General features: G+C 35.5%; 1 long non-coding RNA gene across 50 annotated transcripts; it reads right to left on the bottom strand.

Moving 5' to 3' along the window:
- On the bottom strand, positions 1–25,318 carry LOC113299501. 50 transcript variants are annotated; one of them, XR_003335055.1, is made up of 18 exons: positions 22,595–22,959; positions 21,805–21,902; positions 21,303–21,407; positions 20,136–20,342; positions 18,388–19,977; positions 17,438–17,503; positions 16,537–16,659; positions 16,349–16,437; positions 6,979–8,083; positions 6,673–6,828; positions 6,323–6,585; positions 5,388–5,482; positions 4,878–4,958; positions 3,274–3,996; positions 3,045–3,166; positions 2,086–2,930; positions 429–1,686; positions 1–354 (listed from the first exon to the last, which is right to left on the bottom strand). It is a non-coding gene; the product is annotated as an uncharacterized LOC113299501 (long non-coding RNA). The 50 variants fall into 50 exon arrangements; XR_003335057.1 differs by having other exon boundaries at positions 2,086–3,175; positions 3,274–3,370; positions 3,503–3,996; XR_003335054.1 differs by having other exon boundaries at positions 2,086–3,166; positions 3,274–3,370; positions 3,503–3,996.
- Positions 25,319–26,562: the final 1,244 nt, after the last annotated feature.

The following is a 26,562-nucleotide window of genomic DNA, read 5'->3' as shown; positions in this document are numbered from 1 at the left end:
TCTAAGAAGCATATAACGGTTTAAGCTTAGAGAAATCATCAGTTTTTGTAGGTTAAAAGTATACATAGAAATTTAAGATTCTTATTCACCAAATGTATTTAGCCTATTTTGATTTTTTATGCACACTCAGTCCTACGCCATCGTAGATTCCTAGGTTAAAAGTATACATAGAACAACACTTGGTCCAGTGGTAATTTACAACTCCCTGAGGTAATTTAAATTTACAGTCCGAAGGCCTTGGTTTCTCCCCCGAAAGGTCGAGCTTGGCAAACAGAAAGATCTAATATCATGGATCAACTATCTTCATCTCTTATTTGGAAGATTCTTGGGGATGACATCTTGATGCCCGTCTCCCTGCACATGGAATCATCCAAGATTAACCCACAAATTGTTGCACAAAACAATTGTAATTCTCAGCACACTGTTACCTGATAGTTATCCGGTTTTGACTGGTGTCCTTGGTGCTTTCATGCTGTTACTCCAACTTTGATTGTTGGTTTCCTCTTCCTTCCTCTCTTAACTTTTTCCTCTTTCTCCTTGATAGGTGGCACAACATTTTCTGCGTCTGGATCCTGTGGACATGACGAAATCCGTATCATACCGTACCTAATTAATGTTGTATTTTGTTATCTGCAACCGCATCGGAATCTTTCGATTCAAAATTATCTGACTTCGAAAAATTTTAGAACTGTGAATTTGCCAGATTGGTTGGTTATATTGCACTCCCTAATGACCAATTTGAAAATAAGAGTTTCATCTTGATCTTGTTAAATCAACTTTCTGCCTGCTCTGCTTAGTTGACCTCCAATTAGACAATATAACTTGGTGAACATGATTCCACCGTAGAACATCCATTCAATCATAACAATTATCCATGTTAACTTGTGCATACCTCGTTGCAGTGTACCTTGTAATTAACATGTTCATCAGCAGTGCATCTAATCTACTTTCCGCCGTTTTTTTCCGCAGTCTCTCCCATCACAGTAAATACAGCAGTTGATGTGGCATCCCTTGCGGCTAGGTTTAATTTGTGGATTACAATTGCCATTGCACTTCTTCAAAATCTTTTTTGCACTTGCTGCAGGAAGACTCATCATCATAATCAACTTTTTTAGTGCATTTCTTATGTACCATGTGGAACCACTATCCACCCTCCATCAAGCCCAGGATCGTTTCTAAGTAGGTGAACGTCTTGTCCAGTTATATATTGCAACGGTTAGTAGAATACCTGCAATTCCAATGGCTATCCCTTCAAAAACTGAATGAAACCAAAGTGCACCTATCAGAATTAAATGAAGAACTCTGTAACAAAACTTCATCTGGTTGAATATGCGCTGACGGCAGAATCGTGCTTCTTCAAGAACAAAACCTCAAGAGTATATCCAAGAGTTTATTATTCATCCATATGTTATGTTGGAGTCCCACTCCGAGAGAACAAAACCTCAAGAGTATAGCCAAGAGTTTATTATTCATCCAAATCTTATGTTGGAGTCCCACTCCGATAGAATCAAATAACGAAACCATTGGCAGTATACAGCGCTGCCTACTCACATATAATGCCATCTGTAGGAGTCGACCACAACTACATGGTTGAGAACCATGTTCTCTTCCGTTTGAGCTAAGACAACAGATACCATTTCATAAAATACTAAGGGTTGTGGTGTTCTCCAGAATACATCTGAACCCCTACAAAATTCCAAATAATGAAGAAAAGAAAAACATAAGAAATCAAATTCAGAGAGAAACATAAAAAAATTGAAAATTAAAAGAGAAGTGCATTTTGGTTTCTTGCACAGTGCGCCGCCCACATTTCAGAGACATATTCAATGCGTTTGGAGAAAGTTATTAAAACCATCATACAAACGCAACAAACTATTTATATCTATTTTCTTTTGGTATCAAGTTATAATTAAGAACGTTTCCCTTTTGGATCTAGGCAGCAAAGAAGGCAATATAGCTGGTTAATGTTATTATAGCAAGGGTCTGTCAATTCAATCACCAGATTGTAAAACAACTTAAAATAGTTTTTTAAAAAATTGATATTCAAATCTTTGAAACAAAAACATAATCAGCTTAACAACTTACTTAAATTCCAAGAGAAGAATCCAATCGAATACGAATATGTTTGGAGGAAAAATCACTTCGTCCATCGCCCATAAATCAGCTGTGAGACGTCCCAAATAAGCTACAGCAGGTGCTGAGATATATACCCAATCAAGTTTAGTATGAAGAGATGATTATAGCTTTTCAACAATGAATTGGAAATCAGAGCAGTTGAAAAACTTTAATTTCACATAACATAAATCACCAAATTCAGCAATCTCGTACAATAGATAAGTCTGCGCCATACACCCAATTAGAGATTGTTGCAATATACACAGTTACATAAACAATAATACAAATCTAAATTTGAAAAATCAAACAGAATTTAAAAAAAAACATAGAACCCTTTAGTGTTTAAAGTGCTCTGAAAGATGAGGAAAAGGATCCAGAAACTATGTAAAAAAACAAACTTGCATCGAACAGCCACAAATAACAAAGAATATGACCCACTCCATATTTAAAGGTTATGTAGTTTGAAAGCAGATGAAGATTTGAATAAGTTGAGTGGCCAGATTTAAAGGTTTTTCTTGCCATCAGAATTACCTCTAAGTGTTTGCCAAAAAAAAATTGTTTAGGATCCAGCTGCTACCTGTTCTTCTTCATAAGGCTTCAAGGCCTTGTGTAAATCTTCTAGGTGTGATCACATATAGCATATTTGGATGGTGGGAAGGGAATCCCAATCCCAGGAACCATATTCTCTAGAGAGGGTCCTAAACCCACCACCACCCATGTGTTTTGAATTCCCTTACTTTCTGGTAATCATATTCCTAACTACCATCTATGCCTTTTCGCCAAGCATGTTATACGCTTTTTCACCAAGCACGAACCTGAAATCGGAAAACGCCGTATATAATATATAGATATATCCTATTCAGCGATAGCGAGATAAAAGAAAATGAAAAATCAAGTAACTTAGCTAAAAGTGATCAAGGGCATTGTACAGTTCAGTGGTTCATTGATTTTTCGCATATTCACTGATTGTTGCATACACTTCGTAGGTCAGCATTTGTAAGGCAAAGTGTGATATCTCCAACGAATCTGCTCTGTACCACTCAGTAGTTATCTGCCACATCTTAACAATAACATCAACAACAACATAATGAAGGAGATCGGTGACTTAAAGAGTATGTAAATGACTATTTGTCCAATATTTGTGGAATTCATGCTTACCACATCTCATATAAGGTTGACTTCTTAGAAATGTAGGAGACAGATGATTTTTGGACACGCTGTTCCATCATAAGTAGATGGAACAAAGGTGCGTATTCTGCTTACAGATGCAACATAACCTTTTCAGTAACAATAAGTACCACATATATATATAGTTTAGGAGAAGATATCTAATTATGTCAACATCGAAGAAGCTTACACTGCAGTTTTAATGAGTCCTGCTTATTACCTAGTCAGTGCAGTTTTAATGAGACTTGTTTATTGCCTAGCCAGATAGGTCTAGATTAGCTTTCTGGTTTACAATACTCTGTGTATCCATGTCGTCATCATCATCAGATGGTCCACAAAATTCTTCTAGATAGTACGACGTAAAATTTTAAGCATGAATGGATATGTATACAACAGCAGATACATACAGTTAATGCCAAATGTGTAGGTCGACGAATATAAGAAAGTAAAAAGGCAAAGAATGGTTCAGTAATGAGGTTACGTTGGAATGGACATTGAACCAAAAGTGTCAACTGTTGAATCTGCAGGCTCCATCCAAGCCAATGTTGGTAATTACATTGCCGGATGCGATTACTGGATTCCTTGTTATATTATTCTTAGGTCGGTCTGTGAAGAGGAGAGAGTCCACAAAGATAATTTGTTCAGGTTCTTAACGGACTTTTGGAGACAGCGCTCTTGCACAAATTCATTGAATATCATTTTAGGGTAGGGAACCTGTAATAGAAACAAATCAATTATTAGCTTCCTTCACAGGGAAGATGTCCCATGGGAAGGAGACCTCTTGATACAGGCAAACGTTCTGTATCGTTCTGCCTGTTTTAGTGGTTTTTTAATTAATCTATCAATTCGTGCACCATACTTGGTATGGTATGCTTGTCTTTGGTATTTCGTTTAGTTCCACGAAGTTATACTGTCACATTTTCAATGTGAAATACTGACTAAAGAGATAGAAAAACCCATTAGGTTTCACTTCCATGCGACCCCAAAGACAATGATATTGAAACTCTTCAGCTATGCCATGTAAATTGGTGCCTTGTTATTCAACTTCTTTACTTGGATTCTATACTAAATACTTAAAAGAAGAAACCACGATAACTTTTATTGGTTTTGGTACCAAAAATGTTACTTCGAAGCCAGAGTGTGATTATGGTCCTAAATGTTCTAACAGTGTTGAATTGGGTTCGTGTTTGCTAGCATTAGCAGAAGGGGTAGCCGTCACAGAATTCTGGTAACCTATCCATTTACAAATATCATGAAAACAAAGACCACCAAATGTTCTGACAGTTCAAGCAACTACGAATTCTCTTCCAAAATATTCAATTTATTTGAACAGTAGATCCTAATAAATGACATACGAAAATAAACGATCCAAGATACCTAGGCAGTTGACTCAAAGTCTAATGATATTTTTAGTATATCGAAGAAAAAAATGAGGCAGTTGGTTACTAATCTAAATCTTGTGGTGGTTTTTGTTCGAGTCCCATACAGCTGCATAGTTCCCAACGTGTATAGGAAGAATTGAGAATCGAGTACACGGAAAAATAAACACAGCTTCAAACCATATAAATGCCAATACAATACAATTATTGTAATACCTGCTTGTCATTATTCCAGTACTGCAATTCACTCATAAGCTAATTGAGAAACCCAAAAGAGACAAAATCTTCATTGAATTCCTACGGAATAAAAGAAAACAAAAACACTTCAGTAGTAGAAAACATGGAGAAGTTTGACAGACAAAAATAGATATACATTCTTGTAGTTAATTTTATGCTTTAACAGTTAAATATGCACTAACAAAGAGAGATTTAAGAGTTCAGAAGTTCAAGAATGATATTAAACTTAGTAGTTGAAAAAGGGGAATCTTAATACTTCAAGGGTTTCCCTTGTCGGACATAACAAAGGTCCAAGTTAATGTGTATCTAGAAAAATACGTATCTGGAAGAATATCATAGTGGAGTATCATAATATTTTGGATATTAGGTTAATCGGGATATGTTACACAATTCTAAATGTACAAAACAAAAACAACCATTGTATTATAACTCCATTTCTGAGTTATAAAGGATATTCAAGGATATTCAAAATCAAAATTTCACAATTACCTGAAGAGGGTGGTTCAAGAATTTAAAACTTTGTTGCCGAGTAACCTAATCCAAAACTTTTTGCGAGATGGAGAGAGAGCTCCTATTCATGTTCTCTAACCAAGGTAGTGAAGAAAACAACATCAAAAACTAAAAACCCTAACCAAACCACACTAGAAAAATAATCAAAAGGCCTAATCAAATACAAATCTGAGAAGAGTTACGCGAGAAAGCTGCTAGAATCTAGATAAGATAAAGAAGATAATCTTCCCATTAATCTATCAATCTACAAACCAAAAAAATTACTAAAGCTAATAAATTTCACTAACTAATCGTTTTACTTTGGCCTGGTTTAAAATCTGAATAAAAATCAACAAACCTTAATGAAAAACGTCAGGGAAGCAAGGAAGAATCAAAATAAAAGAGACAGACAATCAAAAAAACAAGGTTCCTGCGTAAAAGCAAAAATTGATCGGAGAGGAACAGGTGAAAATTCTTCGGAACATCGTTCTTGTATCAAAAAAAAATAGACAGGTGAAAAGGATATTTTACGCGTTGAATTCAAACAGCCAGGAACCATAGGGATATATCGACAACCCAGAGCGTCACCTGCCTCCTATTCGGTTCACCCACAACCCTCTCTTTATGTCTCTCTGGTTTAGGTTCTCCATTGATCAATTTATGAAATAAAACACTAATAATTCTAATAAAAAAACCCTAGTTAAACCCATTTTCTTCGTCAGCATCAATCAAACAAAAACTCTAACTAAATCCAGAAAAATAAAATAGATTACCAAAAATAAACAAAAATCCTAATCCAAACTTACAAACCACTTCATGACGCTAAATTTCGGTTTGGAATTGAGGTATTGCGATTGATGCAATCAATTACTCGAAATAATCAGATGACAGACTTACAAACAAAAAAAAGATAAATTACAAAGTTTTTGACACACCTGACACAATATAATCAACACCGGGCTTCCATTGATAGCTTCTGATGAGTCAAATCCAATCATTACATCACAAAATCACTCAACAAGGTGAATCGAGAGGGAGAAAACAATTTTCTTGGGTTTTGCATAAGAGGTACCAGTGGCGAGGAAGGAAATATTAGCTATATGGCGCAAATAATTTTATTCGTTTTCACCTACTCGAATAATAACAATGCCATATGTGGGAGTCGAACCCACAACTACATGATCGAGAACCATGTGCTCTGCCATTTGAGCAAAGACAGCAAATATAGTGACACTTAAGCGCAAATTATTCATAGACATAAAGGGATAGTAAGAAGAGAGGTTACCTTCAGCTTACTCAGTAAACCTAAGCAGTCATCTACAGAAACGAAGTCTTGAGCAGCATTTCACTTTCGGCAAGTAGAGATTAGAGCTCCTGAAAGTTGATTAAACCCCCACTTAGGAACCTTGTTTTGCCAGGCAAATGTCAACAATTTAGACCCCTGTAAGTTCCAAGTAAGTAGCAAAATCTCAACAAAAGGTATTTTCTTATCATTAAACCAAAACAAAAAGAGAATAATATATGTTGAACTACCATCGTTTTAGACAGCTAATCTGAGTGTAAAGACAGGAGTAGGCTATAAAATACTCACCAAAGTGACACAACATTGATTCCCTGGCATGTCTAGATAATCAGGCTCAGAAAAACAAAACAAACCAAAAAATTTAATTAATAAGATAAGTTTGGTCGAGCTAACCAACTCAAGTGCAACCTAATTTACCCAAGCTCCTTGTTGCTGTCAAACAATAATCAGAAGGAGACTTCCAAGGCATAAAAGTAGCATCTCCAACATATTTCACAGAGCTCAATGGTGTTATCCTGTCTCATGGTGATATTATGATTGGGCCTTCCTCAATGATATTTCGAGCACAAAATAAATTGAATACAGAAATATTAGGATTACCTAAAACATCAACGTGTTATCCCAACAGCTTTGCTTCAATGGAATTACTCAGGGAAAGTTCATTAACCTATCAATGGAATGGTAAGCTCGGGAACTCAAAGATATAATCGAGAAAAGGGTTTGCATGCAGTTTTAGAAGAGATAATTCAGAAGAACGGTGGCAGTGAGAAAAGATATAGCATGTTTCTTTTTTTCGTCTAAGGAAACACGGTCAAATCGGGAACCCAGGGCATCCAATGTTCAAAAATATACCTCGCCCAAATCGACGGCCCCAAATTACTCTCGCTGCCAGTCTTTCCAGGACACAGGATCGCCCAATCCGACGATCATCCTTGTCCCAGAGACAACCACCACATTAAGTTGCATGCAATAACCAACATAAAATTTAGACAAAAACATGAAAACAATGTTTGAATATTTTCAAGAGGCACAAAATTAGCGAAGCATTTCTAAAATAGACGAAAACATTAATTGGATTCCTAAAACAGCGCCACACTTTCATTAGAAGGACCAAGGAAGTGCAAAGAGACATATGTGCAACATTTGTGTACATTAGTAAAGACATAAACTAAATCTATATGTATGGATTGACATTAGCAACTAAAGACAAATAGTTGTGGCATTAAGACGTTCAATAGGATACTTGTGACAGTTGCAAACCAAATTATAACACATTAAGCCTTCACAACCTGATAAGTTACATACGATGTTGAGTTCAATAAGTCTCACACCACCCTGAAAGTTCTTTTCATTTCAAATTCTGTCACGGGAGATAATTCAGATGTTATAGTCCCTGCAAAAGCGAACTCGATATCAGTTTTTTACCAAAGAAAATTGTAGGCACATCCATGTTTCTCTTCACTAATGTCTTCCATTTAGTAACTTCTTTCATTGTACTTTAGCTGCTTAGCATAGGCGGCAGTCCTGTCTATCCTATCCTGATAGACACATTTTTGTGTCTACGTTGTCCTTAATTTCATGTATTGTTGGTACTCGATTTTTGTACTTATTATGGTATTTTATGTGTTTATAGGTATTTTTGGAAATAAACATTCTTGGAAAAATCGGCTCGAAAAGTCGTCTAAAGCATCGGAAGGAACGTGTTATTCGCACTCTACTTTTGGATAAGGGGCGCCCAAATGATAAGGCGTACCCAAAGGATATTTGCACCCAAACAGCTAATCAGAGACACCCCTCATGGCATCTGCTATTCGCACCCCAGGACCGGATAGGGGGCACCCATCTTCTTCTTCACGGGAAAGATATTTGGCAGGAAAAGAATCTCAATTGTGTGAGATTTTGGTCATGATATTATGGGGATATTTGTGTCTTTAAGACATGATTATCTTCTTACCATGACAGTAAGATTTTGTACGTGTCTTGAATGGAAGGAAATCGTATACTTTTGGATATTTTCGAAAACAGGGAAGGAATTATTCACGGAATTAATTGAAGATATTCTCTTCATTATTTGGCTCAATTAAATGAGAAGATTTGGATATACCATACAACTCAGAAGACGTGTGAAAATGGAGAGGAAATATCCCCGTGAAATACTTTCATTAACTGCAAAGATCTTTTGGAGTAATTGAGATGATTGTCGACCTAAGATTGGCTTCACAGTATAAATAAGAGTGTCTTGGGTATCAGTGAGGGGATGGAGAGTTTGGGGATCGTTTAGAGCAAACCCGGTTTAATCATTATTTTCTCGCATTTCATCACTTGTAAACACTTTTGAGCAATGAAAAATTATTCTGAGTGTGTTTCCAATATGCGGAGCTAGACCCCAATCCTTGGGGCTATGGAGGAAGCCGTTGTTTCGGTAAAAGTGATACATTTCTATTTTTAATTAATTATAACAACTCTATTATGATTTTTGCTTTGAATTAAAACTTGATTATATGATTTTAATTAGTTAGGTGTATTTTCTCTTGATAGAATATGTTTACTTTAGGGTTTTGATATTTTATGCTTGGATTAACATCTATTCTTTTGAAAATCTACATGTCTAGGCAATACTATTAGAATCAATTTGAATGTTGAGTTGCATAATTATTGTTTTATTAAATCACTAATATTGACCAATGGTGGAATCCTAGCCCCGGTCTCTCCATAATTTTTACAACACTTTTTAATTGAGTTTGTTATTTTTATTTATAAAAATTAAGTCTAAAAAAATCTTCCTTCACAAGTCTCAACGAACCTTTTACTACAACATCATTGAAAATAACCATCAATTTTTGGCGCCGCCGACGCGGACTTGTCTTTAGGCTAGAGTTTTTAGATTTTTTTTCTTTTTTAAGTTTTTATTTGTTTTATTTTATTTGTTCTTCTTTACGTTTTTGGGTTTTTGTCTTTTCCTTACAGAATTTGGAATTGGAGCGAAAGAATATTTTGCCAAAGCTTTTGGTGAATACTTAAAGACTTTGAGTAAAAGGCAAAGCGAAAGAAGAAGATTTTTTTTTATTTAATAAAAAAAGAGAGGAAAAAAAGAGAGACATTTTTATTTTTTTAGATATTTTTTTTTTAGACTTTTCTTTTTCTTTTGCACTTTATTTTTTTTGGACTTTGGACATTCTTTTTTTTTTTAAACCCTACGGAAGGGTAGTATTAAATGTTAAACTGTTTGCAGAGAAGGACGCGATTGCGATATTGCCTCGGCCCCTCGGGTTCGTACATGACATAGGAGTCGTGGCCCGAGTCGACTTCAGCGGTTCATCCCCCGTCTGGAACGGGAGGTAAGTTTGTCGAAACACTCGCGAATCCCCTGTCAGCGAGTTACTGTCTTCCTTCGTGTGAATATATGTCGAGGAACTGAATGCGGCTGCTTTAATTTCCTAGTAAGGGCAAGGACTGGCCATACAAGATAAGGGTTCGGATTTCATCACCGTTCTCTTCTTGCCCGCCTTAGGAAAACGATACCAAACGCGAACCTAAGCTTAAAATACTGACTAGAACGAGACCTATAGGGTAACGAGCTTAATAGGAAAGTCGTTCGAAAAATATTGGTTACCCTTTTAAGCATACTTTGAAGTTCATGATGGTTTCTGTGAGTTGAATGCGTGACTGCGCCGCCTTGTAATGCGGTGAGGCCTTGGGTATCAAAGCTCCGCGCAGCTTCCCTCGCCTCCGTTCAACTTACTTTTACTCGGATTGATTCCAGAAGGGTTTGCTTAAATTGTAACGAATTCCCTTTCGAAGGATTAGAAGTTGGTCTAGAAACAATCTAAGTGGAGCCATCATGCTTTTTGTTTGCTAGAAATCAGTAGGTTTGTTGTGGTGAAGTCAGCCTTGTTTGTGTTTGCATAGAACTTCCCTTCCTTTTAGGACTTTTCTTTTTCTTTTGTTTTTCTAGTGTATGCCCGAGGTTATTAGAGAGCGGGCTTGGAAAAGAAACACTCTAGGTCGTTTGATTAGTGATAAACCTAGTAGTTCTTCTTGTGAAGGCGGGGAGCTCGAAGACTCTTCTTTTGAGAGCCCCGTTTTTGGAAACTTCAGTTTTGAGAATCTGTCTCTCTGTGAAGAAAGTACCCCTAGTACTTCAGCTGTGCCAGCGATGACAACTTTGTAAGATTACATGTTCTCAACTAGGACCAACCGAGCTTCGTGCATTAAATTGCCAGCCAATACAACTAATTTCGAGATAAAACCTAGTATTCTTCAGATGATCCCTATATTCTTAGGAAAAGATGATGAGAACCCTTATTTTCATATTGGGAACTTTGAGGAAATTTGTGGGACAGTTAGAATAAAATACCTTACTGATGAAGTTTTGAAACTTAAGATGTTCCCCTTTTCCTTGAGAGATAAAGCCAAGACCTGGCTGAAAAACCTACCATCTGAATCCATTGAAACATGGCAGGAACTTATTGCTGCTTTCTATATGAAATTCTACCCTAAGCATAAAACTACAACTGTTAGGCAGAAAATTAGTGCTAGTGTGCAACAAGAGGGAGAGTCTCTCTATAGGTTTTTAGAGAGATTCAATGATCTCCTATCCCGGTGTCCTCACCATGGATTTGATAAGATGAAACTTGTAAAGATTATTTATAATGGTTTAGACTATTCTACCAAAGCCATGGTCGAGTCTATGTGCGCTGGTGAGTTCACTAATAAAAATGCTGATGATGCTTTTACCTTCTTAGGAGCTATTGCTGAAAAATCCCAACAGTGGGAGTCTTGTGTTGAACCCCCTAAAAGACTCTTGGTCAATAGAAGTAGCACCAATGTGGTAGATACAAGCTTCGGATCAGATGTTAAGTTTTCTGCTTTGTCTAGAAGGTTAGAAGCTTTGGAATTGAATCAGCCTGAACATAGGTCTTTTGTTGAAACTGATGATAGGGTTAGAGACTCTCAAGTCTCTAGTTGTGGAGTAGAACCCAACAACTCGTTTTGGGAAGGTCATGTTAGTGAAGAGCAAGCCCATGCTGTCTATAACAATGTTAGGTTCGAGAACCGTCAGAAGTTTGACCCATACTCAGAGACCTACAACCCTGGTTGGAGAAACCATCCTAATTTTTCGTGGTCCAAGGGCCAGAATTAAGGTCAGCCTAGTAATACTCAGCCTCCCCCAGGTTTTGGTTATACTCAGAACCCTTCAGGTCAAACCCAGTTTCAGAACACTTCTGAGAAAAAGATCTCTACCTTAGAAGAAGCTCTTACTATGTTAGTAAAGAACCATGATATGTTATCATCTAACCACCTTAGCTTTCAACAAGAAACCATGCAGAACCATAAGGATATTTCCCAGACTCTTGCTAAATTAGAACTTCAAGTCGGCCAAATAGCTAAGTATTTAAGTGAGAGAGAAGAAGGTAAGTTTCCTAGTCAAACTCAAGCCGATCCTAGGGGGGTCCATCAAATATCTTTAGTTGGTGAGGAATCATCAAACCATGTGAACTCGATAAAAACCCTCATGAGCGGTAAAACAGTAGACAATAAGGTAGCCATGCCTAGTGAACATACTGTAGTTCCACCCTCTACTTCCCAAGAGGAACCCATAACTGAGAAAACTGAAACAATTTCTAAGGAGTCCCAAGAAATTCCTGATAGGACTATCTTTGTGCCTAGAGCCCCATATCCTCAGTTGTTAACCCCAACAAAGAAGGAGTCAACTTTCAACGAGATAATGGAAATATTTAAGCAGGTGAACATCAACATTCCTTTATTAGAAGCAATTAGGCAGATGCCTGCTTATGCCAAGTTCCTTAAAGATCTTTGTACAAGAAAGCGTAAGCTTAATGTTCATAAGAAAGCCTTTTTAGCTGGTCAAGTAAGTTCAATTCTTATAAACCAAACACCCCCTAAGTATAAGGACCCTGGATGCCCTACCATATCTTGTGCAATTGGTAACCACACTGTCGATAAGGCATTACTTGACTTAGGAGCTAGTGTTAACTTACTTCTGTATCATGTATACACCCAGCTAGGTCTTGGTAAGTTGAAACCGACCAAAATGACACTACAATTAGTTGATAGGTCTGTCAAAGTCTCTCGTGGTGTCATAGAGGATGTTCTGATTGAGGTTGATAAGTTTATTTATCCAGTGGATTTTGTTGTTTTAGACACCCAGCCCATTCAGGACCCAAGTGCTCAAATCCCGGTGATTTTAGTTCGCCCATTTTTAGCCACAGCTAACGCTGTCATCAACTGTAGAACCGGACTTATGAACATATCCTTTGGTAATATGACCACTGAACAAAACGTCTTTAATGTTACTAGACAACCTTCTGAGAATGATGAATTAGAAGAAGTGAATATGATTAGCACTTTAGTTCAGGATAATTGGCATGATACTCTATTGGGAGATTCTTTAGATGAATTTGAGGAAACCATTCTCTTAGACCAGATATGTGATCAATCTTTAGAAGAAGCCCTTGAGTATTTTAAAGACTCTACGGACCCTGAAATTCAGGCAATAGTGTTAGGTCTTTCTGAGAGTAATGATAACCATAAGATTGGGGGTGGAGAATTGGAATAATCTCTTGAGTATTTTAAGGACTCTGAAGATCCGGAAATTCAAGCAATAGTTAGAGGTTTGTCTGTGAGTAGTGAAAACCCTAAGTTTGGGGGTGGTGATGGTTCTTATGATTGTCATGTATCCCTAATTAGAGTCCCTAACTTGGGACTCGATCTTTGTGCATCTGAGATATCACTTGAGTCTATTCAGACTCCGCAACCCGATCCACTTGATACTGTCCAGGAGGTAACTCAGGTAATAGAGACCCGTTTTTCAGATGAATCTATTTATCAAGATACACATAAGAAGCTCAATTATGCTACCCAGATAAACCCAGTTGTCTTGACAGAAACCTTAGACGAGGATGTGCTCCTTCTTTTCATTTTTCTGAACCAATGTTGTTGTCTCATATTTGTGTTAGCTCTATTTGGTCTTGTGGACCCACAATTGTTTCGACTATTGGTATACGACTTTGGGAGGTGGAAATCCTTTTTGAGGTATTTGATGTCTAGCTAGAGACTTTAAATTTAGCATTTACTGGGAGGCACCCGCGCTCATGCGACACGGTAATATCCTTCCTCGTTTCTTTTCCTCAAGTGGTAACAGTTTCTCCTTGTTCATGCTTTTAATTTCATTTTTAGAACATTGAGGACAATGTTAGATTTAAGTTTGGGGGTGGGGAAGAAACTTTTTGTTAGCTGCAATAAATAAACTCCAGAGCCTAGAAATTTATGTTTATTAAGGATGGCACTAACCAATCTAAGTGGATGGAAGCATTTTGGTTGTAGGAGTTGAGGAACCAATCTGATTAGATGGAAACATCTAGAAGAGTCTATTCATAAAACACAGAGCTCAGGTGTTAGAAAAAAAGAAAACATGGTAGTTTCACCATATCCTCGTGATGGAAACATCGAAAGAATCCTGATCAGTTTTTTTTTTCTTTTTACCATTGCTAGGGTGAAATAGAGTGACTGAGATCAAAAAATAAATAATAATTGAGACAGACCACCATACCAACCTGAATAAATACAATAAAGTCGACCACTGGTACCCTTGTATATGCCCGAGTTGACTTAAGTTTAGGATATCGACCACTGGTTCCCTTGTATATGTCGGTTGTTGATATTAGTCCAGCCAGTATCTCATTCCATTAGGATAGGTTCACCTTAGTTAACATCTACGTTTTCTCTACATCCATCTTCTTAATCTATCCATGTGATTGGTTGAACTCGGTTTATGATGTCCAGAGACTATCTGAGTAGAGCTCTGTCACTTTATATGAATTTTAGTATGCTTGAGTGCAACCGTGTGTATAACAATTGGAATTTCTCATCAGGGTACTTTCCTCCTGTAGTCAATAAGTATGCAACCAAGGAGATTCTTTAGTGCCTTCCAAGGTAATGTGTAGATAGCTAGGGTCTGGAGTAAAGGTTTTGTGGGTACACCTCTGGTAAACCCTCGGAGACAACACTCCGCCGCTAGGGCCACCTAGCGGTTAACGGTTGCTGCACGTGCTAAGTGTAGTCATTTTATTTTCTAGATTAGTTTTGCTCGAGGACTAGCAAATAATAAGTTTGGGGGTATTTGATAGACACATTTTTGTGTCTACGTTGTCCTTAATTTCATGTATGTTGGTACTCTATTTTTGTACTTATTATGGTATTTTATGTGTTTATAGGTATTTTGGAAATAAAATTCTTGGAAAAATCGGCTCGAAAAGTCGTCTAAAGCACCGGAAGGAACGTGTTATTCGGACTCTCACTTTTGGATAAGGGACGCCCAAATGATAAGGGGTACCCAAAGGATATTTGCACCTAAGACAGCTAATTAGAGACACCCCTCATGGCATATGCTATTCGCACCCCAGGACGGATAGGGGGCCACCATTCTTCTTCACGGGAAAGATATTGGCGGGAAAAAAAAAGATCTCAACTGTGTGAGATTCTGGTCATGATATTATAGGGATATTTGTGTCTTTAAGACATGATTATATTCTTACCATGACAGTAAGATTTTGTACGTGTCTTGAATGGAAGGAAATCGTTACTTTTGGATATTTTCGAAAACAGGGAAGGTTATTCACGGAATTAATTGAAGATATTCTCTTCATTATTTGGCTCAATTAAATGAGAAGATTTGGATATACCATACAACGCAGAAGACGTGTGAAAATGGAGAGGAATATTTCCCGTGAAATACTTTCATTAACTGCAAAGATCTTTTGGAGTAATTGAGATGATTGTCGACCTAAGATGGCTTCACAGTATAAATAAGAATGTCTTGGGTATCAGTGAGGGGATGGAGTTTGGGGATCGTTTAGAGCAAACCCGTTTAATCATTATTTTCTCTCCCATTTCATCACTTGTAAAAACTTTTGAGCAATGAAAAATTATTCTGAGTGTGTTTCCAATATGCGGAGCTAGACCCAATCCTTAGGGCTATGGAGGAAGCTGTGTTTTCGGTAAAACTGATACTTTATTTTTTATTAATTATAACAACTCTATTATGATTTTTGCTTTGAATTAAAACTTGATTATATGATTTTAATTAGTTAGGTGTATTTTCTCTTGATAGAATATGTTTGCTTTAGGGTTTTGATATTCTATGCTTGGATTAACATCTATTCTTTTGAAAATCTACATGTCTAGGCAATACTATTAGAATCAATTTGAATGTTGAGTTGTATAATTATTGTTTTATTAAATTACTAATATCGATCAATGGTGAGATCCTAGCCCCGGTCTCTCCATAATTTTTACAACACTTTTTAATTGAGTTTGTTATTTTTATTTATAAAAATTAAGTCTAAAAAAATCTTCCTTCACAAGTCTCAACGAACCTTTTACTACAACATCATTGAAAATAACCATCATATCCCGATCACCTTTCACAAGAGGTTTACCAATATCCATTAATTAGAGTTGAATTGATGGCCATTAATTGGGTTTTTTGAGTTAATACATATTCAGCAAAAATTAGAAAAAAGCCATACTGAAATTAGCTTCCAAAGTATACGTACTTTCATATTTGAAATAAAGATATACTTAGAAATCAATACTTCGTGATCTATAAAAAATATTAGAGTTTGAGTTTATTTACCTTTATATTTTAAACTTCGCCACCGTTGTCATTGATGTGGCACTGATACATCTTTATCTTCTTCAAGTGATTGATTCTCTTGCTAAAGCCTGCAAAACCCTAGGATTTTTAGCCTTTGATCAATTAGATATACTAAATATACAACAAAACTGAATGAGAAATTCGAATTGAGAATCATAAAAGCTTACCCAGATAAAACCCTAGGATTTGCTTCTACTTTATATTTTATTATCTTCAACCGCAATTAATGATTCCAAAAACAATCACGAATAGCTACATCATGATCTCCACACCATTATCAACAATAGTACCTTCTTCAAACAAAAAAAATTATCAGAACACAAAATCAAGAAAACCGCCAAAACAAACTGATGGAATAAACTAAACGAATCTACCAGAATCATCGATTGTTGTTGTAGCCATGTTTTCAAAAAAGATAGCCCTACAATTTGAGTCTCTCTTCGTTTTTTCCGCCATAACTTTACGGCAAAAAGCATAATTTCTTTCCAAATTGATATAATTCATGAGAATAATTTAGTGATGTTGTTGCAGTACAAAAGAAAAAGCAACAATTTTAGGTTGATAGAGATCGAATTTCTTGTTATAGATTTACAACTTCTCTTTACGAAAAGAAACCTAAAGTATCAGCACTATCATCCCAATAGCTTTGCTTCAATGGAATTCCTCAAAGAAACAGTGTTGATGAAAAATTGCATGAGGTTTCAGAGAGAATTCATAAGAACGGAAGAGATGGCGGACGCAGAAGAACTTTTCCTTTTCCTCGATATGAAAAAAAAAAGACATTTCACTCTTAAGAACTGACTATTATGCATTCACTGCATAAGGGAAAACCTTGTATCCACTTATTGTGCATAACCTATGACAGTAAAATAGATGCAACAAACTTCATCGAAGGCAGACAGATTATCTGTTTAAATGACCCAAATAATATCAACTCTCCGAGGTATGAAATGAAAGTAAAGTCTTACAACTGTAGTAGGGAGACTTCCATGTTAAAACTTTAATAAGAACATGCAAACTTAAAGTAAAATGAAAATCAGTGATAATAAGAGAAAACTAACACCTTACCTAGACTGGTAGTTGGTAGCCATATATAGATGATTAATTTTCAAGATATTTAAAGCCAGACTGAACCTACAAAGAAAACAGTAACAGAGATGGGTGAGTCGCTGATACAATAGAAACAACAAATAACAAATGCACTCATCAAAAAAATATCAAAAGTCCAAGTTAATTACAGTACTTCAGAACAAAAGATGGAGAGCAAACTCGAAAACAAAGGGACAAAAAGTTAGGAGCCTAAAAACTTCTCAAACATTCATTCAATAAATCTATACAAAACAAAACAGACCCAAAAAAATCCTATACAGGACAAAACAGACCCAAAAAAGTTGCAAGCAACCAATCACGAAAAGAGTCAAAACCAATCTAAGCTGAGGATTGCAGCATCTACGTGTGTACTCAATATTTAGAGTTTGTAAGGAACTCTTTAGGCCGGACAAAAGAGATAGAATTATGAAAGCCACAAATAAGCTTTTACAATTAATCATACCAAATATAGATGTTATCCAAAGTGAGTATTCATCCAATCCAGAAATGATTCTTCTGAAGGAGCATCCAATTTCACTCCTCTAAACAGAACATCATGACAAACTCACAAATTCGCAGATCATTATGTCAACTTAAGACCTTTGGAATGGGAATATATTTCTATGAGAACACTCTCCTCTGTTAATATAATTCCTTAATTGACCCAACTATTCCGTATTCAAGTGATTCAGATACACGCCTAGAATGTTTGAATTTTTTGCGAAAACATAAGAAGCAAGTCCTAAATACATGCAGAAAAGCACAAAGAGAACACCATATTACCATGCTCATCCATAGATTATGTAAGAAAATGATACATGGTAGACAACTTGGGAATCATTGCAGAGAAGTTACAAAGAGAACTCCCCTCAACATTTCACTATTAGCAATTACATCATTAGGAAGAAAATGATTAGATGGATATTTACCTATATCTGTGTCATTCGCAGTGAAAACCGCCTCATCTTCCTGGCGAAAATACTTCTTGGTTGTGGAGGGTAGAAAGTATTGAGTATCAAGGAGATGTGCAAGTTGTGGCAAGACAACAAGGTATTAAAGACCCAATCAGGAGTGCTGAGCTTTAAAAAAAAATTAACTTCTTTGATATTCATTAACTCCAAAATTGCTTCACTACAAAATAAGGGTCGTGTGGGTACTTCGCGTGCAGTTATGAATAAAGATTTAAATTTTAGAACAATAAGCACGTAAACTTCTTCACACCTCACTACAATCACTGTCCGGGTTCAAAAATATACACACACAATTTAGAGATTATTAGAGATTATACAATATACACATGGTCAAGATTCATTAGCTGGTGGTAAGATAAATACTCATAGGGGATATCATTATAGAGGTAAGCAAATTCAATAATGCTTCACTTAAATTTATTGGATTTTCAATAATTTCATATAGGTTTATTCAAGTGAATCATCGTTGTTGAATACAAATATGCAGGTATAATATGGACTTAACTATCAACAACAACAAAAAAGAAGATATAAGATGGACCTGTAACATTAGGTTCAACTTTCAACAACATTCATAGATTCATTCTCAAGTGATGTGAGGGACAATCAATGTTTGGTAACACAAAGCCCCCAGAGTTGTACCATTAGTAATATAAATAAAACCCCAATTCATATTTCATATTAATAATTATTCAAAATCCATAATTAAAATTCAAGATTTAAAATCCCACAAATTTAGAAAGAATATGGAAGAAGAAATCAAAATACCTGATCGGCAAATCTCCATCACTCCCCCGCCTCATCTTATTCTTGATAATATTGACATTTAAAACCTAGGGTTCAAATTCCTTCCGTAACAAATTTTTAACGGCCAGAAGCCTAGAGCATAAAGAGCAAAAAGAATAACAGAGAAGAAAGAACTTATGATTTCTTTCTTCTGGAAGAGTAAAAGGATACATCCATCTTTACTCATCATCTCTTTGCTTCGAAGATATGAATTAAAACTCAACCTAATTTCTTTTAATAAATATGGGATTTTTTAGTGTCAAATTAACACCGAGACAAAAGGGGATAATTAGGGTCGGATATCAAAACACGATAGATGATTTTTTAGTGTAATGAAAGATAGCTTTCCTAAGTTAACTATGCGGATGAATACCCTTTCAAGGCTCCTCCAGATATTATACCAATTCAATAACATAAAGAGAGTTCAAAATATAAATTTAAGTTAATACCATCAAAAAAAAGGAACTGAAGGACCTTTTCATACTCTCTATAAATTTAATTGAAAACGGGAACTGAAAAACTATAATCAAGACAGTGATTGCTTAAAAGGTATTTCGTAGAAGCCTGAAATAATTGTACCTTGGATTTCTTCAAGGGAGTTGCATCATGGGAAAATATGCAGGAAGATCCATGATAGGAGAACAATTCACGCAGATATTAGACGACACTGAATAGAAGCATGTATGGAAAACCCCAAGATATAATCTTGGCCGAGAATCTATCGGACTTGACTTTACCCGGAAAAAAACCTGCAAGAAAAAACTGCAAAAACTTTAATCATTTCTCTTGCTAGTCAATTCTTTGAACATTTCAATCAAGCAGGGGCAATGTCAATGGATTAAAGAGAAAAATAAAATACATACAAAGGCGTCATCTAATAGTTTTATTTATTTTTCTTTTTTAAATGATATGTGGCATACCTATTACAGTAGAAAACCATATCAATGAACTGAAATTAATTCCAGTTATGGAATTAATCCATATCAAGGAATAATTCCATAACCGGCTATCTGTAACTCGATTAGTTTCATCATTGTATGCGGGTGTTTTGAAGCTCGCCATTTGAACATGTATTTCTGCAATATTTTATTCCAATAGTTTATTCAAATCCTAGTTGTTGCTAGTTTCTGCAAGAATTTAAAAAGAAAAAAGAAGCATCAAACAGATTAAGTTGTTATTCGTACTAATAAATATACTATGAGTGAAAAAAGTAAAATCAAAACAGTAAATTTCTATTTGAAAGGCGATGTTCACTGGAATTAGTATGAAAGCATATGGCAAAATATGATAACATCTAACACAATATCACACTATGGTCTCTGCTTCTATCAAGGTTAATGCGATGAGATCAGGCATAGTAATAGAGGAGAAGCAGCTTTATGATCTATACTGTCTCCCTTTAACTTTTTCCACGAAAACAATTATGACCATCCACCAAATCCCATGAAAAGTTCGAAGCAATTTATCAGTTTAAAGGAGCTTTATTTCGATCCAAAGACATGATTGACGAAGCAACTTTTGAAGCTAATCTGTACATTTTTCTTCTGTAGGGTTTAAGGTTTCCGCTCTAGTTTTTTTTTTTTTGTTGTAAGTACACTGAAAGAGTTGCAGAAGAAGTAGGGTTCTGGAAAGAATTTAGTGGAGGTAACGTTCTGCCGTACTTGTTAATGGATGCTATATCAGGTATCCACAACAGCGTCACAAGCATTAAATGCCATGTATGCCTGATAATTCAACAAACAATTACTCCTTAAATTACAATTCTATCAAATATGTAAAGTAGGAATGCATGGTAAAGTAGCAAAAGAAAACATATGGGCATTTGATATGAACCTCAAGGCCTAGACAATACGGTTGATATACCACTTGCAGTTGAGGAGAAAAATATCAATGATGAGAACTTCAAGTGTCATTTAAACTCCAATTGTAAATATGATTGTACTAAAACTAAAATCAGTTTGGTACTAATTGTGTTAAACCACCAAATATAAGTGTCATGACGTGGAGCGATTTCTACTGTGTTATGTAAATCCCTGACTGCTTGCTGTTTCAGCTAACAATTTTGTGCTATTGGGAGTGGTACCAACCTGTCCTTGAAGAAACAAAATTTTGACATTATCCTTCCCGCCGTGCATGGCGAACTCTGTGTCCAATGATGCTCCTTTAAAATCTACGAATTTCAATTTACATGCCTAAAAAGAGCACCCAAACAATTGCATTAGAGTTACATCAAAAAATACATTCTAAGAAGTACGACAAACTCATACATTTAAGAATTGCAGTACTAAAATATTTCCTTGTTCTTTTCCTGTAAAATTACAAACTCAGCAATTTAGCAAAAACCCACAGAAATTCTATTAAATTTAAGCAATACAGCATGAAAATCTTAAAGTCAGTGGAATATAGAACCGAAGGAAAGTGTCTTATGATTCTGAAGAAGTTGATTAGTCATCATCATAAGCATCTATAGCATAGGCTTCACCATCTAGAATTTTAGAGATAAGTAGAGGAAAAGAATGATGGTTAGACAAAACAATCTTTTTACCTAGTTCTAAAATCAATTTCACAAATCAGTTAAAAGAACAATACCTCATAAGATTCATTTGATGCATAAAGATTGGTTCAAACAACACTAATCTCGCTACAAACCAAACTCATTATCATGAAGCCATTGTACATCCAGGTCACTGCCGCAAACAACCACTAATCCAAATCAAAATAAACAACCACTAATCCAAATCAAAATTAACATAAAATATAAATCCGAGAAAATTGATGAACAAAGAATCAAGATTATTCAGATACCTCTCTACCAAATATTAATCCAAATCAATTATTTTATTTTGATGAATCCTACTCTTACCCTTTTATACACCAGCAAAATCAACAAAAAGTGGTAACCATGATCAAGATAAAGGACAACAATCACACATCATCATCTACTCATACCCATCTAAACTAAGAAGTTCAATTTACATGAAATTGATGAGTTAGAAAAACTAAAATTGAAAGAATGTGATGACTTTTTTAGCCAGACTCTTATTAGATTGAAGCAAAATAACACCCAATAAGCACCAAATAATTAGGTTAGGATTTGAACTTAATCATCTGTTTATTCCAGAATCAAAACAACAATGCATTATAACCCCCTAAAACAAAAATTAAAATCAATTAAAATTAAACAAAAAAATAAGATTAGAATTTCAGTTTGGGACTGTGAGGTAGTATCACTGATTTTCAAATTGAGACAAAAGTTCGAATTTGGTGAAACATGGAGATACTGAAAAAGGGTATCAACGATTTGAAGAAGGGTATCAATGATTTTTTAGCAGTAATTTAACACTGAAATAAAGGGTGAGAGATTTGGTTGAAAATTTACAGCCTGAAAGATGATTTTCCTCTCTGTTTCTTCCTCCGGTGGATGAGTCTCCACTATTGAGAATTTTATCCTGGCTTCGTAGAGGAGATGGATCCAAAGGGAGATGAAAGAGGCAGATCGATTCCTTTTATTGATCTGATGATGCTAGTAATAAGAACCAGTGCAACTATGCTAGTAATGTGCAATTAGGGTTTCCATTCGTAGATTTAAATGAAAGTAAAATAAGAACCACTGCAACTATGCGGATATGGGTGAAATATCTCGATTTTACACAATCTATCTGAAAAATTATTCAGAATATAGTGAAAGAACTTCGAATTTCGAAAGGTAAAAAGTATTCGACATCTGTGCTAAACATCGGAATGATTTCCATAAAACTGTGAGGTGATATATACGGTAACACTCGAGTTTCATAAGTGTGGCCCCCTTTCATTCACAACCGTCCAAGTCATAGCTCGATCAGGACGATAGAGACCGCCAGATGAGCCTCCCAGTTCAATCCAAATCAAAATAAACAACCACTAATCCAAATCAAAATTAATGTAAAATATAAATCTGAGAAAATTGATGAACAAAAAATCAAGATTATTCAGATACCTTGATAGACACATTTTTGTGTCTAATTTGATCTCAATATTATATATTGTTGGCACTCGATTTTGTACTAATTTTGTTATTTTATGTATTTGTAGGTATTTTTTTGGAAATAAATATTTTTGGAAAATTCGGCTCGAAAAGTTGATTTTGTCACCCGGAGGACAAGTGTTATTCGGACTCTCGCTTTTGGATAAGGGGTAACCTAATTACTAAGGGGCACCCCCCAGGTCACCCCAAGGCAGCTGCTATTCACACCCCGGTTCTGGTTAGGGGAAGGACATCTTCTTCCCAAATTCAAAAACCAAAAATTGGCGGGAAAAAAATATATCAACTGGCAGATGTTTGTTGGAATTTTTGAACGTGTTCTAGGGCGATTCAATGGCTGATTTTTGGTAGGAAGTTGTGTTATATCCTATCAAACACGTTTTGGGCTTTTGGTTCGATCAAATTTGGCCATAATTAGCTGGACAATTCACGGAAGCAAAACAGGGAAACACGGGTTGGACACGGGATTGGAGAAGATTTGAGCGTGTTCTGATCATGCATGAGGGCTCTAGCAACGTTGTGGGTCGTGTGTAAACACTTCTAGAGTGACCAGGATGGAAATCTATGCGTACCAGAGCAAGAATGGAAAGAAAATATTCCCAAGAATATTTTTCTTTACTGCCGAGTTAAAGAGAATTATATGGAGTGATGAGCGAGATTCGATGGGTCTGTTGGCTATAAATATGTTTCTATGGTTGCCTAGAAGGGTGGTCGAGAGTTTGGGGTCGAGAGGAGGAGTGTAGAATCCATAGGAATTGAGAGAAAAATTGACAGAGAAACTGCTGCTGCTGCTGCTCTGAAGAACAAGGAATCGGCCACGGTTTCTTCATCCGAATCGCAGCAGTTTCTTCATCTTCGCAACAGTTTCTTCAACCGATTTACAACAGCGTATTCAGCCACAGAACTTTATTTTCCGTCACCATTTGTTTCTCTGTAACAGTCCAACATCGTCTTCGCAACAGGAACTGCTGTTGCGATTTCTCTGTTGCATTGTTTACTCATTTGTAATCAACTTTGGAGCAATAATAATATATTTTGAGATGAATTACACCATGATGAGCTAAACCCAACATTGGGACAATGGAGGAGGCGATTTTCGTCATTCTGGTAAATTTAATTTATTCTTTTTATGACTTTTGCATTGATTTAAAATTGAAAAATGATTTTGATTAATTAGTTATCATTTTATTTGATGTTGCATGCTTGCTTAAATGTTTGATGTCCCATGCTTACGATTTATAACTAATATTCTGAGAATCTATATTGGCAAAATAAGAGTCCTTACATTTTATGTTTTGAGCGATAATTGTTAAGGATAAATAAAATGTACCATATGCATGAGAATTGGCCAAGTCCTTAGTCCCAGTAACTCTCTACCAATTTGTCAATATTTGTATATATATTTATTTTCTAAAAAAATTATCCTTCACAAGTCCGAGAGTTTGAACGATACCCCTTACCACTACCACTACAACCCACGAATAATCTTTAATCATACCTCTCTACCAAACATTAATCCAAATTAATTACTTTATTTTGATGAATCCTACTCTTACCCTTTTATCCACCTGCAAAATCAACAAAAAGTGGTAACCCTGATCAAGATAAAGGACAACAATCACACATCATCATCTACTTATACCCATCTAAACTAAGAAGTTCAATTTACATGAAATTGAGGAGTTAGAAAAACTAAAATTGAAAGAATGTGATGACTTTTTTAGCCAGACTCTTATTAGATTGAAGCAAAATAACACCCAATAAGCACCAAATAATTAGGTTAGGATTTGAACTTAATCATCTGTTTATTCCAGAATCAAAATAACAATGCATTATAACCCTCTAAAACAAAAATTAAAATCAATTAAAATTAAACAAAAAATAGGATTAGAATTTCAGTTTGGGACTGTGAGGTAGTATCACTGATTTTCAAATTGAGACAAAAGTTCGAATTTGGTGAAACATGGAGATACTGAAAAAGGGTATCAATGATTTTTTAGCAGTAATTCAACACCGAAATAAAGGGTGAGAGATTTGGTTGAAAATTTACAGCCTGAAAGATGATTTTCCCCTCTGTTTCTTTCTTCGGTGGATGAGTCTCCACTATTGAGAATTTTATCCTGGCTTCGTACAGGAGATGGATCCAAAGGGATATGAAAGAGGCAGATCGATTCGTTTTAATGATCTGATGATGCTAGTAATAAGAACCAGTGCAACTATGCTAGTAAGGTGCAATTAAGATTTCCATTAGTAGATTTAAATAAAAGTAAAATAAGAACCACTGCAACTATGCGGATATGGGTGAAAGATCTCGATTTTACATAATCAATCTGAAAAATTATTCAGAATATAGTGAAAGAACTTCGAATTCGAAAGGTAAAAAGTATTCGACATCTATGGTAAACATCGGAATGATTTTCATAAAACTGTGAGGTGATATATACGGTAAAACTCGAGTTTCATAAGTGTGGCCCCCTTTCATTCACATCCATCCAAGTCATAGCTCGATCAAGACGATAGGGACCGCCGGATGAGCCTCCCGGTTCAATCCTGTCCGTCTAATGACTCTCAAATCTCAAAGTCAAACAACACCTTTTTTTATTACAGTGATAATAATAATTATTATTATTTTTATTAAATATTACTTTTTATTTTTAAATATGAGACGAAACTCAATTTATATACTCAAATATATTAAATTATATGTTAAGTAAATATAATTTTAATGAAAAGCCATAATTAAGATTTTTTAATTAGAATAATAATAATACTAAAATAATATTATTAAGGTAATACTAAAAAACATATATGTATATTAATCATTAAAATAATATAATTGTTAGAAATCAAATATTGTTGAATTAAGAAAATAAAAATAAAAAACAAAATGCCAATATGGTCAACCGGAAGAGTTGAAAGGATGGAGTTTGAAATTCCATCGGGGGAGGTGTTATTTGATTTTCCACTATAATGTAGTTTCAACTACCTAGAATTGGAACTCACTCCATGCCAAACACTCAATATTCGAATTCCACCCTTGACTACATCAGTTGACCGAACTCCACCCTCAACTCCCTCCATGCCAAACGCACCGAGTTTTTGATCTGAAAAAGTTCAACTTTGATTGAATTTCGCTATTCAAATCTGCAGCCCTCCACGATATAGTATCTCCTCAATGCCCTGCATATCTGTAAAGAAAGCCGATGTCTCATTATGTAGGACAGTGCATGAATAAAAGTGAGTATTGAAGACCATTTTAGCAATGTCATCAAATGTTATTTACAACTCATTTACAAAAATAAAAATAAAAAAAATAACAAAAGCCA

Source organism: Papaver somniferum, chromosome 7 (genome assembly GCF_003573695.1).
Source record: "Papaver somniferum cultivar HN1 chromosome 7, ASM357369v1, whole genome shotgun sequence".
NCBI classification, from domain to species: Eukaryota; Viridiplantae; Streptophyta; class Magnoliopsida; order Ranunculales; family Papaveraceae; genus Papaver; species Papaver somniferum.
Note: the sequence above shows the minus strand (reverse complement) of the source record. Positions and strands in the feature narration are given on the sequence as shown.